A 17,567-nucleotide genomic window follows, 5' to 3' on the forward strand; every position below is an offset into this window, starting at 1 on the left:
CCAACCTATCACCCAACACCATCTAATCAACTAAACCATAGCACCAAGCACCTCATCCAGTCTCTTCCTAAACACCTCCAGTGATGGTGACTCCACCACCTCCCTGGGCAGCACATTCCAGTGGCCAATCACTCTTTCTGTGAAGAACTTCTTCCTAACATCCAGCCTAAACCTCCCTTGGCACAGCTTGAGACTGTGTCCTCTTGTTCTGGTGCTGGTTGCCCTCACCTGGCTACAGTGCTGAGTACAGGGGCAGAATGACTTCCCTGCCCCACTGCTGGTTAGGCCACACCTTGAGTCCTGTGTCCAGTTCTGGGCCCCTCAGTTTAGGAAAGATGTTGAGTTGCTGGAAGGTGTCCAGAGAAGGGCACCAAAGTTGAGGAGGGGTTTGGAGCACAGCCCTGTGAGGAGAGGCTGAGGGAGCTGGGGTTGCTTAGCCTGGAGAAGAGGAGGCTCAGGGGAGACCTTATTGTTCTCTACAACTACCTGAAGGCAGGTTGTAGCCAGGTGGGGGTTGGTCTCTTCTCCCAGGCAACCAGTACCAGAACAAGAGGACACAGTCTCAAGCTGCACCAGGGGAGGTTTAGGCTGGATGTTAGGAAGAAGTTCTACATAAAGAGATTGCCCATTGGAATGGGCTACCCGGGGAGGTGGTGGAGTCACTGTCACTGGAGGTGTTCAGGAGGAGACTTGATAGGGTGCTTGGTGCCATGATTTAGTTGATTAGGTGGTGTTGGATGGTAGGTTGGACTCAATGATCTTGAAGGTCTCTTCCAACCTGGTTTATTCTATTCTGTTCTATTTAAAAACTAATCAGTAGCTTATGGCTAATCTAATGATATTTTACACCTTTTACCTATGGACACAAAAAGTAGTCTCCAGAATGTGACTGGGTAGAGAGTTCTTTCCCTGTGAAACTGGCGCGTTCAGTTACTCCACTATAGTTTTTAGGCTGAGACTAAGTGATTCATTGATACATATGTGAATGTTCATAAGATTGCAAATACTGCTGTGGCTGTAACTGTTTGTACAAAATATATGCAAAGAAAAAGCTTACACAGACTTCATTTTGTTAATTGCTGTTTGCTTAAGTGTGTTTCTTTTTCCAGTTTTGCTGCACAATGCTACTGTCGTTTCACAGTGTTTTTTTGTGACACTTGGAAATTGCCTTTGAAAGTAGTGAATGCAGCAACATTTCTTGTCTAGAACTGAGACTGTCTTTCCTTCCTGGTGGTGAAGTTGGCTCAGCATGTTTTCCTTCTAACCCTGATTGCCTCTTGTGACTCCTTCTGCCCTTTGTCGCTTTATCTGGGTCAATTGTGAGCTGTCTGGGCAGGGATTCCAGCTTTTCTGGGGCTTGTCTGGTTCCTATCCAACAGGGCCTCTGTACCTACTAGCAATCCAAAACATTGTCTGCAGAGGAATGTTCACTGAGCTGCATGATAGACTTCTTAGGCAGAAGATGCATATCTGTTGTTTACTGGTAGCCATTAGGAGCCCACACTAGCCTGCTGTGCTGTTGTTCATGTAATGTGCAGGACGATGTCTTCACAGCCTGCCTTTCTCTTCCCAGTTTTTCTCTCTTTGCCCCCCCTCCCCTTTTGTTCCCTTTATTTCTAAGCTGTGGCAGTTTAGGCTGGGTGCCCCCTGTTGCTGCCACACAAGATGTCCTGTGTCCCAAGGGTTCAGCCCAGTGGGTGGACACAGGGGGCTGTGTATTTCATACCCATAATGTCCTGTGCCCTATCAATGTATCTGCAAAGTCATTCTCTTCCTCTTTCTTCCCTCTCCACTCCTAGGAGAGATGCTCCCTGTCTGGTAATGGGGGAGAGTCATCTCAAGGCCTTCTAGGCCTGTCTAGGCCTAGTGCCAGGAGGTGAAGGGAGAGGGATGGTCTCAGACCTGGCCAGTCTTGAGGCCAGCCTGGCAGTGCGGAGGAAGAAAGAGCCCTTGGGGTTTTGGGTATACCCTCAGGTGGGGAGAAGGGAAGTGCTGGGAGGCTTTTGGGTATGCTGTAAGGGACTTCTTTTGTCACTATGCTTGTAGCTTCTGTAAAACACTAATTGCTTTTCCATTTAAACTTTCCATTACTTCTGCAATCCATTTGTGTGTCATTTTTTTGCCCCTTTCTTGTGGCAGGAGAGGCTCTGCCTGGCCTCGCTAAGCCAACTAGTGTTCTGCCATGGTTGGAAAGAATGCTGCTTTCCCTTTTGTTATAGAATAGTGTGTAAGAGAGGGATGGTCAAGCTGAGAATTACTGATGTAGCTTAAAGCACTGCAGGCCAAGTGTGAGCACAGGCATCTGTTGGCAAAATGCTTCTTGGTGTTAACCTTCATCAGCTCTATGGGGCCTGAATTCAGCATAAGCCTGCCATGCTTCACCTCCTGCAGAGGTGATGTGAGTGGCTGCAATCCACCTGTGTGTAGGCATAAGTTAGTTCTTACCTTTACACCTGACTATGTCAGTGGCAAGAAGACCTAGAGAAAATGTATTCCTGTGGCCCTGCTTGTATTAGGGTGGAGGGGGAAAGGGGCAGTTTCCACTAGTAAAAGTTGACTTTATCGATCATGGAGGAATTAATGCATTAACCATTTCCTCTACATTCCTGAGTGTGAACATGCTGGAAAACAAGCCTGGAAGGTTGGATGAAGATCTGTCCTCTACCTGTGGACAGCCTCTTGTGTTGGTATTACCAGTGCAACTACAGTCCCACAACCTGTCCTCTCATCAGATGCTGTCAGTGCTAATGCATTACGATTTGCTCCCCAGGCTTGCTCTTGGAGCCTAGTGCTAGCCACTAAATGCAAGATCTGGTGAGTGCTGATGAGCTAGCACTGATTTCTTTCAGGTCTTGAGTCAAGGAGAACATCTGTCCTCTCTCTGGGCTTATCATTCATTGTCCAGTTTTCTCCAAATTAACATCTCTGTCATGTGACAGCTCTGCAGGGCTTTTTAAAGTCAGTTCTGTAAATGATTTTTCAAGCTCTTGATTGTTCTTCCTATTTCCTTTTCTCTTTCTGAGATGTGGCCTTACCTTTGATACCGCAGATGAGGTCATGTTGTGAACTGATACAGTAGCATTTTCTGTTCCAGCCTTTTCCTTACATGCCTGAGCATCTTGTGCAGCTTTGAATGGCGCAAGACAGGACGAGCTCCCAAGCTTTAACAGGTACTGGGGTTAAAGCTAAGCACCTTTATTACTTCTGAGGGCAAAAAAGAAGTCCTACATTGTTCCTGGAAAACTGTAAGAGTGTAAGCCCTGAAGTGGGAACTAATACATTTTGTGTTAACCCTGTGGTATGGGAGACAAGTGCTACACGGTGTTCTCACAGGAAGGTGTTGCATCAGTTAGCTTTCAGAAGCTGAAAAGAAGTTTTTCAAGATTTTGGAGTGGATCTGCCAATTAGGGGATTATGCTCTTGACATGCATTTCATTTTTCCCTGTTAAAATGAATTGCTGTGTGGATCCCTCATCACTCCTGCCTCTGCTTGATCTCTGCCTCTGCGTGTGGATTGAATCAAATTTAGGCATTAAAGCCACTTTGCTACAGCTACAATTAGCACTCTCTTTTTCTGGGGGGAATTTTTAGAAGAATGGTGGGTGTCTGTCAGGAGGAGGGAACCAGGGGAAGGACCCACATAATTTCTTGCAGTCAGTGCCTGCAGTTTCCTTTTGGAGTGCAATTAACACTCTCTGTGTGTGCACATATGTGTGTAATGAGGTAAATGAGACAACCCCTGGGGATTCCTGCTGAATGCATGTGCAGTATTTTTCCTAAGTCTTTCTCCACAAAGTATTTAATAATAACCTTTATGAAGGATTTGTTAGGGAGTTTTTTTTAATGTATATCGAGCATTTCAGTATCTAGAAGTAAGATTAAATTGCCTTTCCACTGCAATTTCTACAATTTTCGTTTCATAAATTAGCTCTTAAGCAAGTTTGGCTGCTTTATTTAACTTCATAAGGAAAAAGAAAAGAAAAGAAAAAAAGGAAGAAAAGGAAAGACAAAAAAGGAAGAAAAGAAAAGAAAAAAAGGAAGACAAGAAAAGAAAAAAGGAAGAAAAGAAAAGAAATAAAGGAAGACAAGAAAAGAAAAAAGGAAGAAAAGAAATAAAGGAAGACAAGAAAAGAAAAAAGGAAGAAAAGAAAAGAAATAAAGGAAGACAAGAAAAGGAACAAGGAAGAAAAGAAAAGAAAGGAAAAGAAAAGAAAAGGAAAAGAAAAAAGGAAGAAAAATGAAGAAAAGAAAAGAAGAAAAGAAAAGGAAAAAAGAAAAAAGGAAGAAAAGAAAAGAAAAAAGGAAGACAAGAAAAGAAAAAAGGAAGAAAAGAAAATAAATAAAGGAAGACAAGAAAAGAAAAAAGGAAGAAAAGAAAAGAAATGAAGACAAGAAAAGAAACAAGGAAGAAAAGAAAAGAAAGGAAAAGAAAAGAAAAGGAAAAGAAAAAAGGAAGAAAAAAGGAAGAAAAGAAAAGAAACAAGAAAAGAAAAGGGATAAAGCAAAAAGGAAGAAAAGAAAAAAAGGAAGACAAGAAAAGAAAAAAGGAAGAAAAGAAATAAAGGAAGACAAGAAAAGAAAAAAGGAAGAAAAGAAAAGAAATGAAGACAAGAAAAGAAACAAGGAAGAAAAGAAAAGAAAGGAAAAGAAAAGAAAAGGAAAAGAAAAAAGGAAGAAAAAAGGAAGAAAAGAAAAGAAACAAGAAAAGAAAAGGAAAAAAGAAAAAAGGAAGAAAAGAAAAGAAACAAGGAAGAAAAGAAAAGGAAAAAAGGAAGAAAAGGAAGAAAATAAAAGAAACAAGGAAGAAAAGAAAAGGAAAAAAGGAAGAAAAAGGGAAGACAAGAAAAGAAACAAGGAAGAAAAGAAAAGAAACAAGGAAGAAAAGAAAAGGAAAAAAGGAAGAAAAGAAAAAAAAAGGAAGACAAGAAAAGAAACAAGGAAGAAAAGAAATAAAGGAAGACAAGAAAAGAAAAGGAAGAAAAGAAAAGGAAAAAAGGAAGAAAAGAAAAAAAAGGAAGACAAGAAAAGGAAAAAGGAAGAAAAGAAAAGAAAAGAACAACTCCCCCAAACCCCAACAGGAAAAAACAACCAAGCATTATTAGGTGTTCCCTTCCACCCTAGTTCTGGTCTGAAATCTGAAGCTGTTTAAACTTGATTCAGGGAATGCAGGTTTGGAGGCAATTTGTAGCAAACATGCTGCCATGTGTTTTAACATAAGTTATAGATCACACAAGAGCAGAATCCAAGTAGCTGGAAGCTGGGAATTCATAGATACTTTGTAATTGGGGGTGAGATATTTATTCACCAACATTGCCAATGTGACTGAGGTCTGTAAATATATCTTAAAGATCTGGAAACTTGGTGATTATTAGCCTAGAGTGAGATTCCTGCAATGGAGCCCTATGGGTTGTATTTTCTCCTGTGCTCGTAGGCAGATGTGTCTCTCCATTTTATAGTACATATCTTAAGTCTTCTTGCTAATGCTCTAGCTTTTATCACTAGATACTTTCATTTTCTGTTAGCTGTTGATATATAGCATAATGCTTGAAGTTTACAACGTTCCAAGCTTTGAGGTAGCTCTCCTAAAAGGGTGGAATTGTTTTCCATCTGCAATTAAGGAGCAGTGGATATGGCCAGCAGAGCCTGCTGCTGCTTCCCTTAAGAACAGTACCTTTGCCTGAAAATGAGTTAAGGTCCCTTGTGTTTGGGTTTTGGATTGTAAACAGCTAAAGCCTAAACCAGAGGGTGGAAACTCATCTGTTGACTTTTCTTATGTTGCTTCTTGCTTGTGGTCCGTTGTGTGGACAGAGAAAACTAGTTCAGCAGACCCATGTGTCACCTGCTTAGTTATGCAGTTTTAGAAAGAGCATTCAAATCTTTGCTCTTCAAATCATTGCTGTTTGGGACCACTAAACCTTTATGCTGTTAGAGGATAGGAGTAAGATACACAATTCCCAGTGTTCCTCTGAGGTCCAGCAAAGTGGTTTACAAGCATGTGTCCATCCTTCCTGATTCTGTACTCCCTCCATAATAATTTTCTCCTTTGATATACAAGGAATTGGTGGATTTGTGATGGGTTTATTTAAGATGCAAGGACATTATCATAGCATGTCCAGGATGGAAGGGTTAGAACCATCACTGGGGGTGTTTAGGAGGAGACTGGATGGGGTGCTTGGTGCCATGGTTTAGTTGATCAGATGGTGTTGGGTGATAGGTTGGACTCAACGATCTCAAAGGTCTCTTCCAACCTGGTTTATTCTATTCTATTCTATTCTATTCTATTCTATTCTATTCTATTCTATTCTATTCTACTCTGTTCTATGAGGGAAGAAATAGATTTGCTTGCATAATCATAATTTGTTATCCATGGCATGTATGGTTGGACATTGTGGACAAACCCATGTAGTTTGTTTTGTAAGATGCTCTACTGATACATGACAAAAGACATATGAGAGAGTCTTCTTCTTCCAAGGCATCTCTGTCTCCTTAGGTCTTCTGGATGAAGTCAATTTAAGAAGGATATTGAGACACTTGAACGTGTCCAGAGGAGGGCAACGAGGCTGGGGAGAGGTCTCAAGGACAAACCTAATGAGGAGAAGCTGAGGGAGCTGGGGTTGTTTAGCCTGGAGAAGAGGAGGCTCAGGGGAGACCTCATTGCTCTCTACAACTATCTGAAGGGAGGTTGTAGCCAGGTGGGGGCTGGTCTCTTCTCCCAGGCAACCAGCACCAGAACAAGAGGACACAGTCTCAAGATGTGCCAGGGAAGTTTAGGCTGGAGGTGAGGAGAAAGTTCTTCACAGAAAGAGTTACTGGCCATTGGAATGTGCTGCCCAGGGAGGTGGTGGACAAAAAAGGATTGGAGGTGTTCAGAAAGGATTGGAGGTGGCACTTGAAGCCATGGTTTAGTTGTCATGAGGTGTTGGGTGATAGGTTGGACTTGATGATCTCTTGAGGTCTTTTCCAACATTATTGATTCTATGATTCTGTGATAAGTCTGCCTGAGAAAGTTTGCATTCAAGGTAGACAACCACAATTCTTGTGTAGTTTGTGGAAAGAAATAGGTTGGTTGTGATCGGATTTATCTTGACTTCAAGAAAATGCCTACTCTAGGTGAGAACATCACATAGGTGAGCTAGGGAGGTCCTTCCTGCAGGATGTTGAGAACTTTATTTGAGGGTCAACAGTTCTTAGAGTGGGTCCTAGGTTTAGCTGTGCTCCAGCTGGATGTTAGGAAGAAGTTCTATACAGAGAGAGTGATTGCCCAGTGGAATGGGCTGCCCAGGGAGGTGGTGGAGTCACCATCATTGGAGGTGTTCAGGAGGAGGCTTGATGGGGTGCTTGGTGCCATGGTTTAGTTGTTTAGGTGGGTTGGATTGGTTGATGGGTTGGACGCGATGATCTTGAAGGTCTCTTCCATCCTGGTCTGGTCTGGCCTGGTCTGGTCTATTCTATTCTATTCTGTAAAGATGCAGTTTTGTTTCATTTGAAAGTCCACTGTGTTTGTCCTCTGACTGTGAGGGGAGTTCAGGGTAATTCCTCCAGCTGGAGACCCAAAACTGAGGTAAATCCGGTCCCTCCGGTCATGTAGGGCAGGATTAAGCGAAATGCCAGTCACTGACTTTGCCACCTTTGCGGTACTTTATTCTAGCTTTAGTGCAAAGTGGCTTAGGCTAGTTTTGTGGAAAGCATGTATATTGTTAGCAGAAAAACATATTGAAGAAAGATGTGATCCCCCCCTCTCCTTTCCCCCAGTTTGCTGTAAATCACTAAGAGCAGCCTCAGTGAGCGTTCCCGTTGCTATCTCCCTGCCAACGCAGGAAGCGTGTCAGGCTCCGGTTATGTGTAACACATGTTCAACCAGAGCTGGGCTTACACACCACTATCACTTTTTAAAACTTTAAGCACTTGTTTAAGCAACATTTTTTTTAGTTTTGCTTTTAAGGGACTTATTAGTGAAAGCTGCTAGCTTGGAAGCACTAAACCATGGTGGGGGGGGAAAGCTCTCTGCTTGAGCACCTCCTGGGTAGTTGAAGACTCCCTGTCCTGCCAGTCATCTCCGTCCCTCACTTAGTGATGTATGGGGATAAGTATTCCTGTTGTTGACTGGCTCTTGACTCTTTGTGTGGCACTGCCTTAAGAAGCAAATGCATGTCTTCTGTGGTGTGAGCTTTCCTTCCCAGAGCACTGGACTGTGACTGCTATTAAATTACAGACCATATTGCACAAGCCACCAGATGGTGAAGATAATTGACCTGTGGTCACAGAAGACTTGGTTGGATGTGAACTGGTGATGCAGCAGTGAAATTAAATAAACAGTTCATCTGTGTACTGTCACTGTGTGAAGGCTTGACTGTATGTGCTTCTCTTCATCATCACTTTGGGCTTAGTTATATTCTCACAAAGAGGTGCACCTCAAGGTTTTGTTGGGTGTACAGGGGTGCAGTTTACTAGATGCAGGCAGCAGTAGTCATTACCTGATCTGCATGTAATAATATTTCCACAGGTCCCTTGCACACAGGAATGAAACTGGGGCCAAATCCAAGGAGAGAGGGGATGCTTTCTTTTTAGCCAAGGTCTCAAGTAGAGAGACTTAAGGAATGGCAGAGAAGAGACAGGAAAAATCTTATGGGGAAAAACATTCTCAGCATCTTGAAATTGTGATTTTGGCCTTACAAATTGCTTGTGTACATGTGGGAAATGGGTGTCCTTTCCTCTCCAGAGCATTAAGCTGCCAGTGAACAAAGGCATGATGGACTGGTGCTGGAGAATGAATGATGCTCTTGTCCATGAGCATGGTTATTCCAGGACAGCCCCATGAGTGACTGGAATTTAGAATTTAGCCCCTGACATTGCTGTGTTTTTCTAGGGCTCCAGTTTCCATGCCTGTAAGTGCTGTGTATTTCGTGGGAATCACAATCTCTCTTTTAAACTCTCCTAACAGATAGAAAATCTCGGGCCCTTTTTCTGCACCTCCCCCTTTCAAGGAAACAAACCTACAGAGCAACCTTTGGGTTGCAAAATATTGATTTCATGCAAATTAGATGGGGGGGAAAGCCAGATGCAGCCAGTCTTCTGTCTCCTCTACATGGGAATAATACTCCCTAAGTGCTCATCTGCTTAGAAGAGAGCAAAGACAGCAAGCACTGCTAATTTTTCCTGCATAGAGGTACCTGGGTGCTCAAATATGAAGTAATCTACAGTGAAAGACATCTCTGGAAGCATTTATGATTGCCATTAGGAATGGAAAACTAGAGGAGAACAAGCAAATGGCCTTCATATGTTCATCCAAAGTATTTTCATCTCTTCCTAATTGACTGATGTATTTCTCCTAGCCACGAAGTGCAAGGATTCTCCTTTTGCTGAGTAAAACTGGGTAAGAGGTGGCTTCCCCCCACCTAGTCATGGTTTTGTAGACTGAAGCACAAAGCAGGCAGGAATGAACAAGCATGGTATTTAAAAGGAGCATGCAGATTTGTGACTGCATGCTGTACCTGCCAAGGTTAGATTCTTCTGTAGATGTTTTTGCACTGAATGAAACATGTTTGCATGCATGATTGTTTACTCCTTGTGAGCATCTGATTACTTGTATCTTGAATCCTTACCTTACATATCACTAAACTTCAAAGTGAAATTCTGTGACTGACTTTAGCTGGTGGAATTTGTAATTCTCTGGTCAGAGTGTTTTTCTGTTGCTTAAGCCTGGTGATAGGAACTTCACTGAAGTGGTTTAATGCTTTCCCTGAAAATTTGCATCAATTTTCTGAATTGTTTGCTAGGCAAAACTCTGTTAAACAAACAAACAAACAAACAAACAGGTTGATGTGCTGTCCAAAGGTTTTGAGCAGTCAGTGGGGAATGGAACAGAGCTGTTACCGTGCAAGATGTCTGTGGAACCCTTGGCACTGAAGAAAGTTCTGTGTTCAAAAATGTTGGAGTGGTCTGAATAGATAATATCTGCAAGTTTCTGTGCCAGGGAACGTTGCTGTGTTGAGTCAATGACGACTTTCTGTCAGAGCCTAATGAGGGAATTGTCTTGAGGCACCAAGCCATACAAACTTGAAGAGACAAGCCAGCCCTGGTTGAACGAGTGGCCCTCAACAATGTGTTCCTTTGAGCTTCTGAGCTTTGCCTTGTGCTTTTGCAGTGAGGGCCCAGGAGATTCACCAGCCCAGAGAGGCTGTTCTTCATCACTGGGCACTGGGGTCTGAGAGGAGAAGTACTTTGTGTGAGAAGCGAAGTGGAGAAACGCAGGGAAACGCTGCGTGGTGGCTACCTCCTTCTGCAGAGGAGTTGCTCTATAGCACCCTGCTGTCTGTATTACTTTTCTAATACACTAATCTTCAGCTTCTTTTTAAAGATTTTTCAAGACACTGGTAAGTAAGCAAGAGATTTATTTTTTTCCAAGCCTTTTTATACTTCCAGAAAATATATCTGGTGAGCGGAGATCCCAGTTTGTGATTTGTTGTTTCAGTTTTGTCAGTTAAAAGGCAGTTGCAGTCTACATTCTGTGTGGTTATTGTCTTTAGTGTCTTAGATGCTCTGTTGTCAGGGTATTTTCCTAATAATTCAGTGCCTCTTGTGTTGGTTTTTTATTGTTTTTATTTATTTTATTTTCTAACCAAGCTAGGGAGACTCCTTTGGCTGAGTGCTCTCTTAGAAGCTGGATGGGTTGGATGAGGTCTTTGAACAGCAGATTTGCTTCTCTGTGTACTATTCTGAAATGATCTGCGTGTCCATGGTGGTTTGTCTCTTCCCCCCTTTGAACTTCTAGCATCCCAAAAGACTAAGACACAAAAGCATTTCCCTGCTCTGAATATAGTTTTTCATCCTCAGAAATCATAATCCTCAGAACAGCCCCCATGTCTCAGTCATGCTGGGGTACTGCTGTTCGTTCTTGTAGTCATTTTGCTTCATGATTCAGAAACGAAGGGCAACAAAGTTGGTGAGAGGTTTGGAGCACAGCCCTGTGAGGAGAGGCTGAGGGAGCTGGGGTTGCTTAGCCTGGAGAGGAGGAGGCTCAGGGGTGACCTTATTGCTCTCTACAACTACCTGAAGGGAGGCTGTAGACAGGAAGGGGTTGGTCTCTTCTCCCAGGCAATCAGCACCAGAACAAGAGGACACAGTCTCAAGCTGCACCAGGGGAGGTTTAGGCTGGAGGTTAGGAAGAAGTTCTACCCAGAGAGAGTGATTGCCCATTGGAATGTGCTGCCCAGGGAGGTGGTGGAGTCACCATCAATGGAGGTGTTCAGGAGGAGACTTGATAGGGTGCTTGGTGCTGTGGTTTAGTTGATTAGGTGGTGTTGGATGATAAGTTGGACATGATGATCTTGAAGGTCTCTTCCAACCTGGTTCATTCTGTTCTGTTCCATTCCATTCCATTCCATTCCATTCCATTCCATTCCATTCCATTCCATTCCAATCAGCAAAGTCCATTAACTTTCTGGCTTTGTGGTCTATTGTATTTCCAGTAGGACAGATAGCACATAAATGTTCTCAAAGTACACCTCACATAGCAACAAACAGCAGCTGAAAAGCTCTCCAAACCAGTACTGTGTTTGCAGTCTACAGGAGGATTTGTCACATAAGCATGACTACTGTTTTGCAGTCCTTCTAATAGAGCACTGAGAAGGCAGAAGTATCTAAACAAAATGCTAGGGAAAATGCGCAATTTTTGTTGTTGTCAGAAGTAAGTTCATTTAGAGAAGAAGCCAACATACCAATGAAAAATTATCCCATGTGATTCTGCACATACTCCTGCTAGTTCTGCAGTTTCTGTGGACATCAGCTGGACAGAATTAGACTTCCTAGGGGTTTTTTGAGTTGAATGGAATGATCTTCTGTATCTCTTCATGTTTCAAATGTTTTTACACTGTCATTGAGGTTGTAGCCAGGTGGGGGTTGGTCTCATCTCCCAGATAGCCAGCAAGAGGACACAGTCTCAAGCTGAGCCAGGGGAGGTTTAGGCTGGATGTTAGGAAGAAATTCTTCACTGGAGATGTTTAGGAAGAGACTGGATGAGGTGCTTGGTGCCATGGTTTAGTTGATTAGATGGTGTTGGATGATAGGTTGGACTTGATGATCTTGAAGGTCTCTTCCAACCTGGTCTGGTCTATTCTATTCTATTCTATTGGGATAATGACACATCTTGGTACACCTGCCATAGTGGCAGTATCCTTTTGACTCTCAATAGCAACAACCATCCATGAAAGAGGAAAGGGTCAGTGGCGGTGGCAGTTGAGGAGAATGTATAGGTGAACATGATCTGAGACTAGCAAAAGGCATTTGAAAGGAGAAGAACATTGGTTACCTAAGTGTAGACATTTTGCTCTTCATTTGCAAAGAAAATACAAAACCCAAACCCTGTTAAGCCTGAGAGCTGGGTCTCTTTGGAGAAGGCTGAGGGGGGATCTTACTAATGCTTACAAATGTCTAAGGGGTGGGTGTCATGAAGATGGGGCCAGACTCTTCTCAGTGGTCCCCAATGACAGGACAAGAGGTGATGTGTATGAACTTGAACACAGGAAGTTCCATCTAAATGTGAGCAGGAACTTCTTTACTTTGTGGGTGGCAGAACACTGGAATGGGCTGCCCAGAGAGGTGATAGTCTCTGTCTCTGGAGGCTTTCAAGGCCCAGCTGGGCATGCTTCTGTGTGATCTGCTTCAGGTGGTCTTGCTCTGGATTGAACTTGATGATCTTCAGAGGTCCCTTCCAACCCCTACCATTCTGTGATTCAGTGACCAGGACTGTAAAAATAATCCTATGGCTTAGCCTTTCCATGAAAGCTGTCTCCCCTCATGGGATTCTCTGAACAGTAAGAAGCTAGCTCTGACCCCAAAGCTGTCTCTCAGCTAGTAAGACTTGTCCTGCAAACTTTTCAGTCATGCCTATTTTAATGAAGTTTGTGCAGGTTTTTGATCTGAGCTGGCTCATACTCCTCCTGCCTCTGTGCACAAAGTTTGGGTCTCTCTGCAAAGCATAGGTTGTGACTACTTAGTTGCATTGGGATGTCCTGGAGATTAGGTACTGCTGCACTGGCCACAGTATCACTAAGGTTGGAGGAGACCTCGAGGATCATTGAGTCCAACCTGTCTCCGCAGACCCCATGACTAGACCATGGCACCAAGTGCCACATCCAATCCCCTCTTGAACACCTCCAGGGATGGTGACTCCACCACCTCCCTGGGCAGCACATTCCAATGACGAACGACTCGCTCAGTGAAGAACTTTCTCCTCACCTCAAGTCTAAACCTCCCCTGGCGCAGCTTGAGACTGTGTCCTCTTGTTCTGGTGCTGGTTGCCTGGGAGAAGAGACCAACCCCTTCCTGGCTACAACCACCTTTCAGGTAGTTGTAGAGGGCAATGAGGTCACCCCTGAGCCTCCTCTTCTCCAGGCTAAACAATCCCAGCTCCCTCAGCCTCTCCTCATAGGGCTGTGCTCAAGGCCTCTCCCCAGCCTTGTTGCCCTTCTCTGGACACGTTCAAGTGAAGCACTGGAGATGGAGTTTGCCTTACCACGCATGGACATCTGCATCAGAGTTCCTTACTGTAGTTCTCTGGTGGGGAGAACGGCACTCATCCCAAAAGTCTCCTAGATCTTCTTTCTACTGACTGAACAAAGTGCCTAGCTCAGATGAGATGAAATGGATATTCCTGCACTTTACTGACTACCCTGCTGGCACAGTGGTGAGAGTGCTGATTCAGGAGTGCATTAAATCAGGTACCAGTCCTTGAGAGAAAAACATATTTTTTTTTCATTTTTTTTCCTTTTTATCCCTTCTCTCTATTTTTTCCCCTTTCTCTTCCTTTTCTCTCTCTCTTTTTTTATTTTTTCAGTGGTGTGTGGGAGGAAGGAAAGTTTAGATATATTAACTGCTAGCAGAACATTCCTTGCTAGGCCCTTAAAATTTGAAGTACCAGACAAGTATTTTCCTGTGGCTGATAAAATCTTTCACTTGGCTGTTGATTTTCAAATCCCTGTTTCAGCCATCATTTGGAAAGCTACATCTCTGTAAATGCTGCTGATTCTGAGTGTGTATTCTTGCACACACACACACACAATGTGCACACTCGTGTCCCTGCCTGTGGCTGCTGACCATTGCCAAGCTTGTGAGTTCAGGGGCTTGCAGCTGCAGAGGGATTTTTGTGCGTGTGTAATGTTTGTCTGTGCAGACAAATTATATATGTTTATGTTAAGAGACTGGCTTCCTGCTGAAGGAGAGACAGAATAGGACTGTGTGTAGCTGGAGAGCTCATCTTTTGAATTGATGGGGCAGATGTGGATTTGGGGAAGGGGAGAATGCAGGATGGAGGCGGTCCTGGTGTCAGGTCGGACGTCTTGTGCCAGTGCTGTGGCTTTATGCAGAGCAGATCTGTTGGGAATGTGCTAAATGATTTGGAGTGTGTGGGAGGTTACCAAGGAGGGATTAACTTAGAGGAGGGGAGAAAAAAAAAAAGGTATGTTTTAATTTTGTCTAAACCCCAAAACTTTCATTTGCTCATTCTGATTGTGTTTCAGGCTAGAAGGGAAATCTTACACAGCAAGTCAGTAACACAGACTTGTAGTCTCCCTTCAAGTTGCATGAAGCCAAACAATTCTGACTTTGTCTGTGGGTTTCAGGGTTCAAATATTCAGGTTAAGGTAGAAAAGAGTAACTGAAAAATGCTTAGGAGGGATCTCAGGTGCTGTCTTCATGCCTCTTTGTTATTTGGAGGCTTGCACTGCAGATATTGGTGTTCATGGACAGTCCCAACTGTTCTCCCTCCCTTGGCCTGGGTTTACACACCTTCACTCATGTAGTCACACCCTAAGCCAGTCCTGGCAAAATGATTCATGTTATGAGAAAACATCCATTAAATAAAGCCATGAAGTGAACCCAAGCATCTTGACTGAGCAAGGTCCAGGAGCCATTGCAGCACTGGCAGAACGGGTAGGAGGAGGCAGTCCTGGCTTGGCCTCAAGCAGCACAGGACATGTGTTGTCATCCTGGCTGTGCAGCTGGTAGGCAAACACCTCACAGGCAGTACAGGAGGAAAACATACAAGTTGCTTTGATCACACACAAAAGCAAACCCTGAATACACAATTTCATGCACCCTGTCAGCTCCTTCTGGACAGTGCTCAGCAATGCGCAGACCTCTCAGACCATGTGCTTAGGGTGCAGCGTATGTCTGTGCTGGCCTGAGTTGGCTGTGGCTGCTTGGGATGAGGTATGTGCATGAGTCATGCAGGGACATCAATCAGGAGTGGGATTTTTGGAGCAGCATGCTGGCTGCTGTGTTGGGAGTCAGTGTGCACACATGGTTGGAGAGGCTTGGCAGAACTGCAGTACCCTGAATCGCAGCGTGAAGAGGTAAGGGATGAGGCAGGGAGCAGTCTACGTTTTTAGCAGGATCTAAATCCCTTCCTGACACCATACACTCAGGCAAAGGAGATGATCATTTTGTTGCTCAGATCTGGGGGTTGTCAGCAGTACAGCATAAGGGTTTCCCTGCCCTGGGTGCAGGAGGTGGGAGAGTGTGAGAGAGCTCTGTGCCTTCTGCCGTGGCACAGTGGGCTGGAGCTAACGCAAGGTGGATCCTGGAGTAAGAGAAGTGGTTGTTAAATGTAGCAAGTGTGGGTTTGCTCTGCCAAGTCACTGCTTGAGCAGAGAACAAAGGTAGGTGGTGGCATGCAGTCCTCACACCCTCTCTGATCTAAGGCAGGACTTCTGTTTAGGTGCTAAGGTACTCCCAAAGAACTGTTTTATCTAGAGGGAGAGCTGCTAATGGATGGAATGGGTAGCTGATGTTACTCAGGAAAAGAAGACAGAAGAAAAAAACCTGTTCTGGTGTGTAACTGAACTCTTAATTCCCAAAAGATTCAGTTATTGAGTGTAACATTTTTACAGGAAAAGATGAGAAAGACCTTGTCTGTCTTAGAGGCAAGGAAAAGCAGCCTGCTGATTCTGGGGGCCTGCATTTGTTTCTTACAGAGGCCATCTCAGCCGTGGTTGTGACAGACACATTCAGTGTGTGGCTCTGTCAGTGTGGTCCTAACCCTAAGTTAATGTGTGTTCTGCTCAGCTCTGGCTGTGACCTTCACTGCAGATCTCTAAGCACTCTTTGGTTTTGTTCCCACCAAGCAATTTGAAAACCTGAGGCACAGAGGGGTGGAAGATTTCAGTTAGAGATATATATGGTACCTACCTGCATCGTGTTAATGCGTCAGTAGGCAGACGTCACTGTCCTGCGGCTAGGCTGTCACACTTGTGTCCCTGGCTCCCCTGCTTGCCTCTGTGTCTCAATGGAGCTCATAATTTCATTTTGCAAGGTTTGCAGAGGGCTAAATCTGGGCCCAGGAGTGTTATTTTTAGAGCCTTGAAAATAGGCTAATGTGCAAAAAAAGCCTTTTCTCACAGTTTAATGAACCATTCTGGGACTTGAGGAGGAGGGGAAGATGGCACTGAAATAGGAAAGGCTTTTTGTGTCATCTCCTTAGTTGTATAAGGGGCAGAGGGTCCATCTGTGGTGCTGGCATCCTCCCAGAGATCTATGTGCATTGTCCCATCCTATTCTTACCCCTTGATCTGTTTCCAAAACTCCTCTTTCCTTATCCACTGACTTTTCCTTCCTCCTGCTGCCCCTGTCCTTTAGCACTGTCCCAGATGTCTTCTCTTGAGCTGCCTGTGGTGTCAGCTGCAGACAGATTGCATTTCCCTGAATCGATTTCAAGGAGCCATTGATGGAGGTGGATTTCAAGAAAATGCCTACCATTCATTTCTCAGTTTCTGCCAGGCTGGGTTTCAAGTGCTCATGTTCCAGCTAGGAGGATCTCTCAAGGGCTGGGGCTGAGCAGAGGCTGCAAAGACCAGCACAGCAGAGCAGTGTTTGCTCTGGGCTTTCTGACCATAGCTGTCTCTGTGTCTTGGGAAAGGTGATTGCTGCCCAAGGGAGATAGGCTTGTGCCAGCTTTGAAATCATCATGGAGGCAGTTGGTGCTGTTACCAGAGGTAGGCCATGTGGCTGAGGTTGAGTTGAGGAATGGTGAAAATTAGTTCAGTCCTCAACTCTGTACCAAAAAAAGAAGACATTTCAAAAACCAGGAGGGCATGTGGTGGGAGGCAGGGGAGCAGAAGCTGTCAGCCCTGAAGTCCTGAGCTCCCAGGAGGCCATCTGTCCACTGCCCAGTGGTGAAGTGAGTGCAGGTCTGGATCATTAACTCTTTCCTCTGACTCTGGGGATTTCATGGAATCTATAAGGTTGGAAAAGACCTCAGAGATCATCAAGTCCAACCTATCACCCAACACCTTAGGACTAACTAAACCATGGCACCAAGTGCCATGTCCAAGTCCCCTCTTGAACACTTCCAGAGACCGTGACTCCACCACCTCCCTGGGCAGCACATTCCAATGGCTAACAACTCTCTCTGTGAAGAACTTTCTCCTTACCTCGACCCTAAACTTCCCCGGGTGCAGCTTGAGACTGTGTCCTCTTGTTCTGGTGCTGCCTGCCTGGGAGAAGAGACCAACCCCCTCCTGGCTATAATCACCCTTCAGGTAGTTGTAGAGAGCAAGAAGGTCTCCCCTGAG

General features: G+C 44.4%; 1 protein-coding gene across 1 annotated transcript in view; it reads left to right on the plus strand.

Moving 5' to 3' along the window:
• Window positions 1-17,567, plus strand: part of MTMR2 (myotubularin related protein 2) — a 79,822-nt gene that overhangs the window by 24,629 nt on the left and 37,626 nt on the right. The window lies entirely within an intron of this gene.

The sequence above is a fragment of the Dryobates pubescens genome, chromosome 10 (assembly GCF_014839835.1).
Source record: "Dryobates pubescens isolate bDryPub1 chromosome 10, bDryPub1.pri, whole genome shotgun sequence".
NCBI lineage: Eukaryota > Metazoa > Chordata > Aves > Piciformes > Picidae > Dryobates > Dryobates pubescens.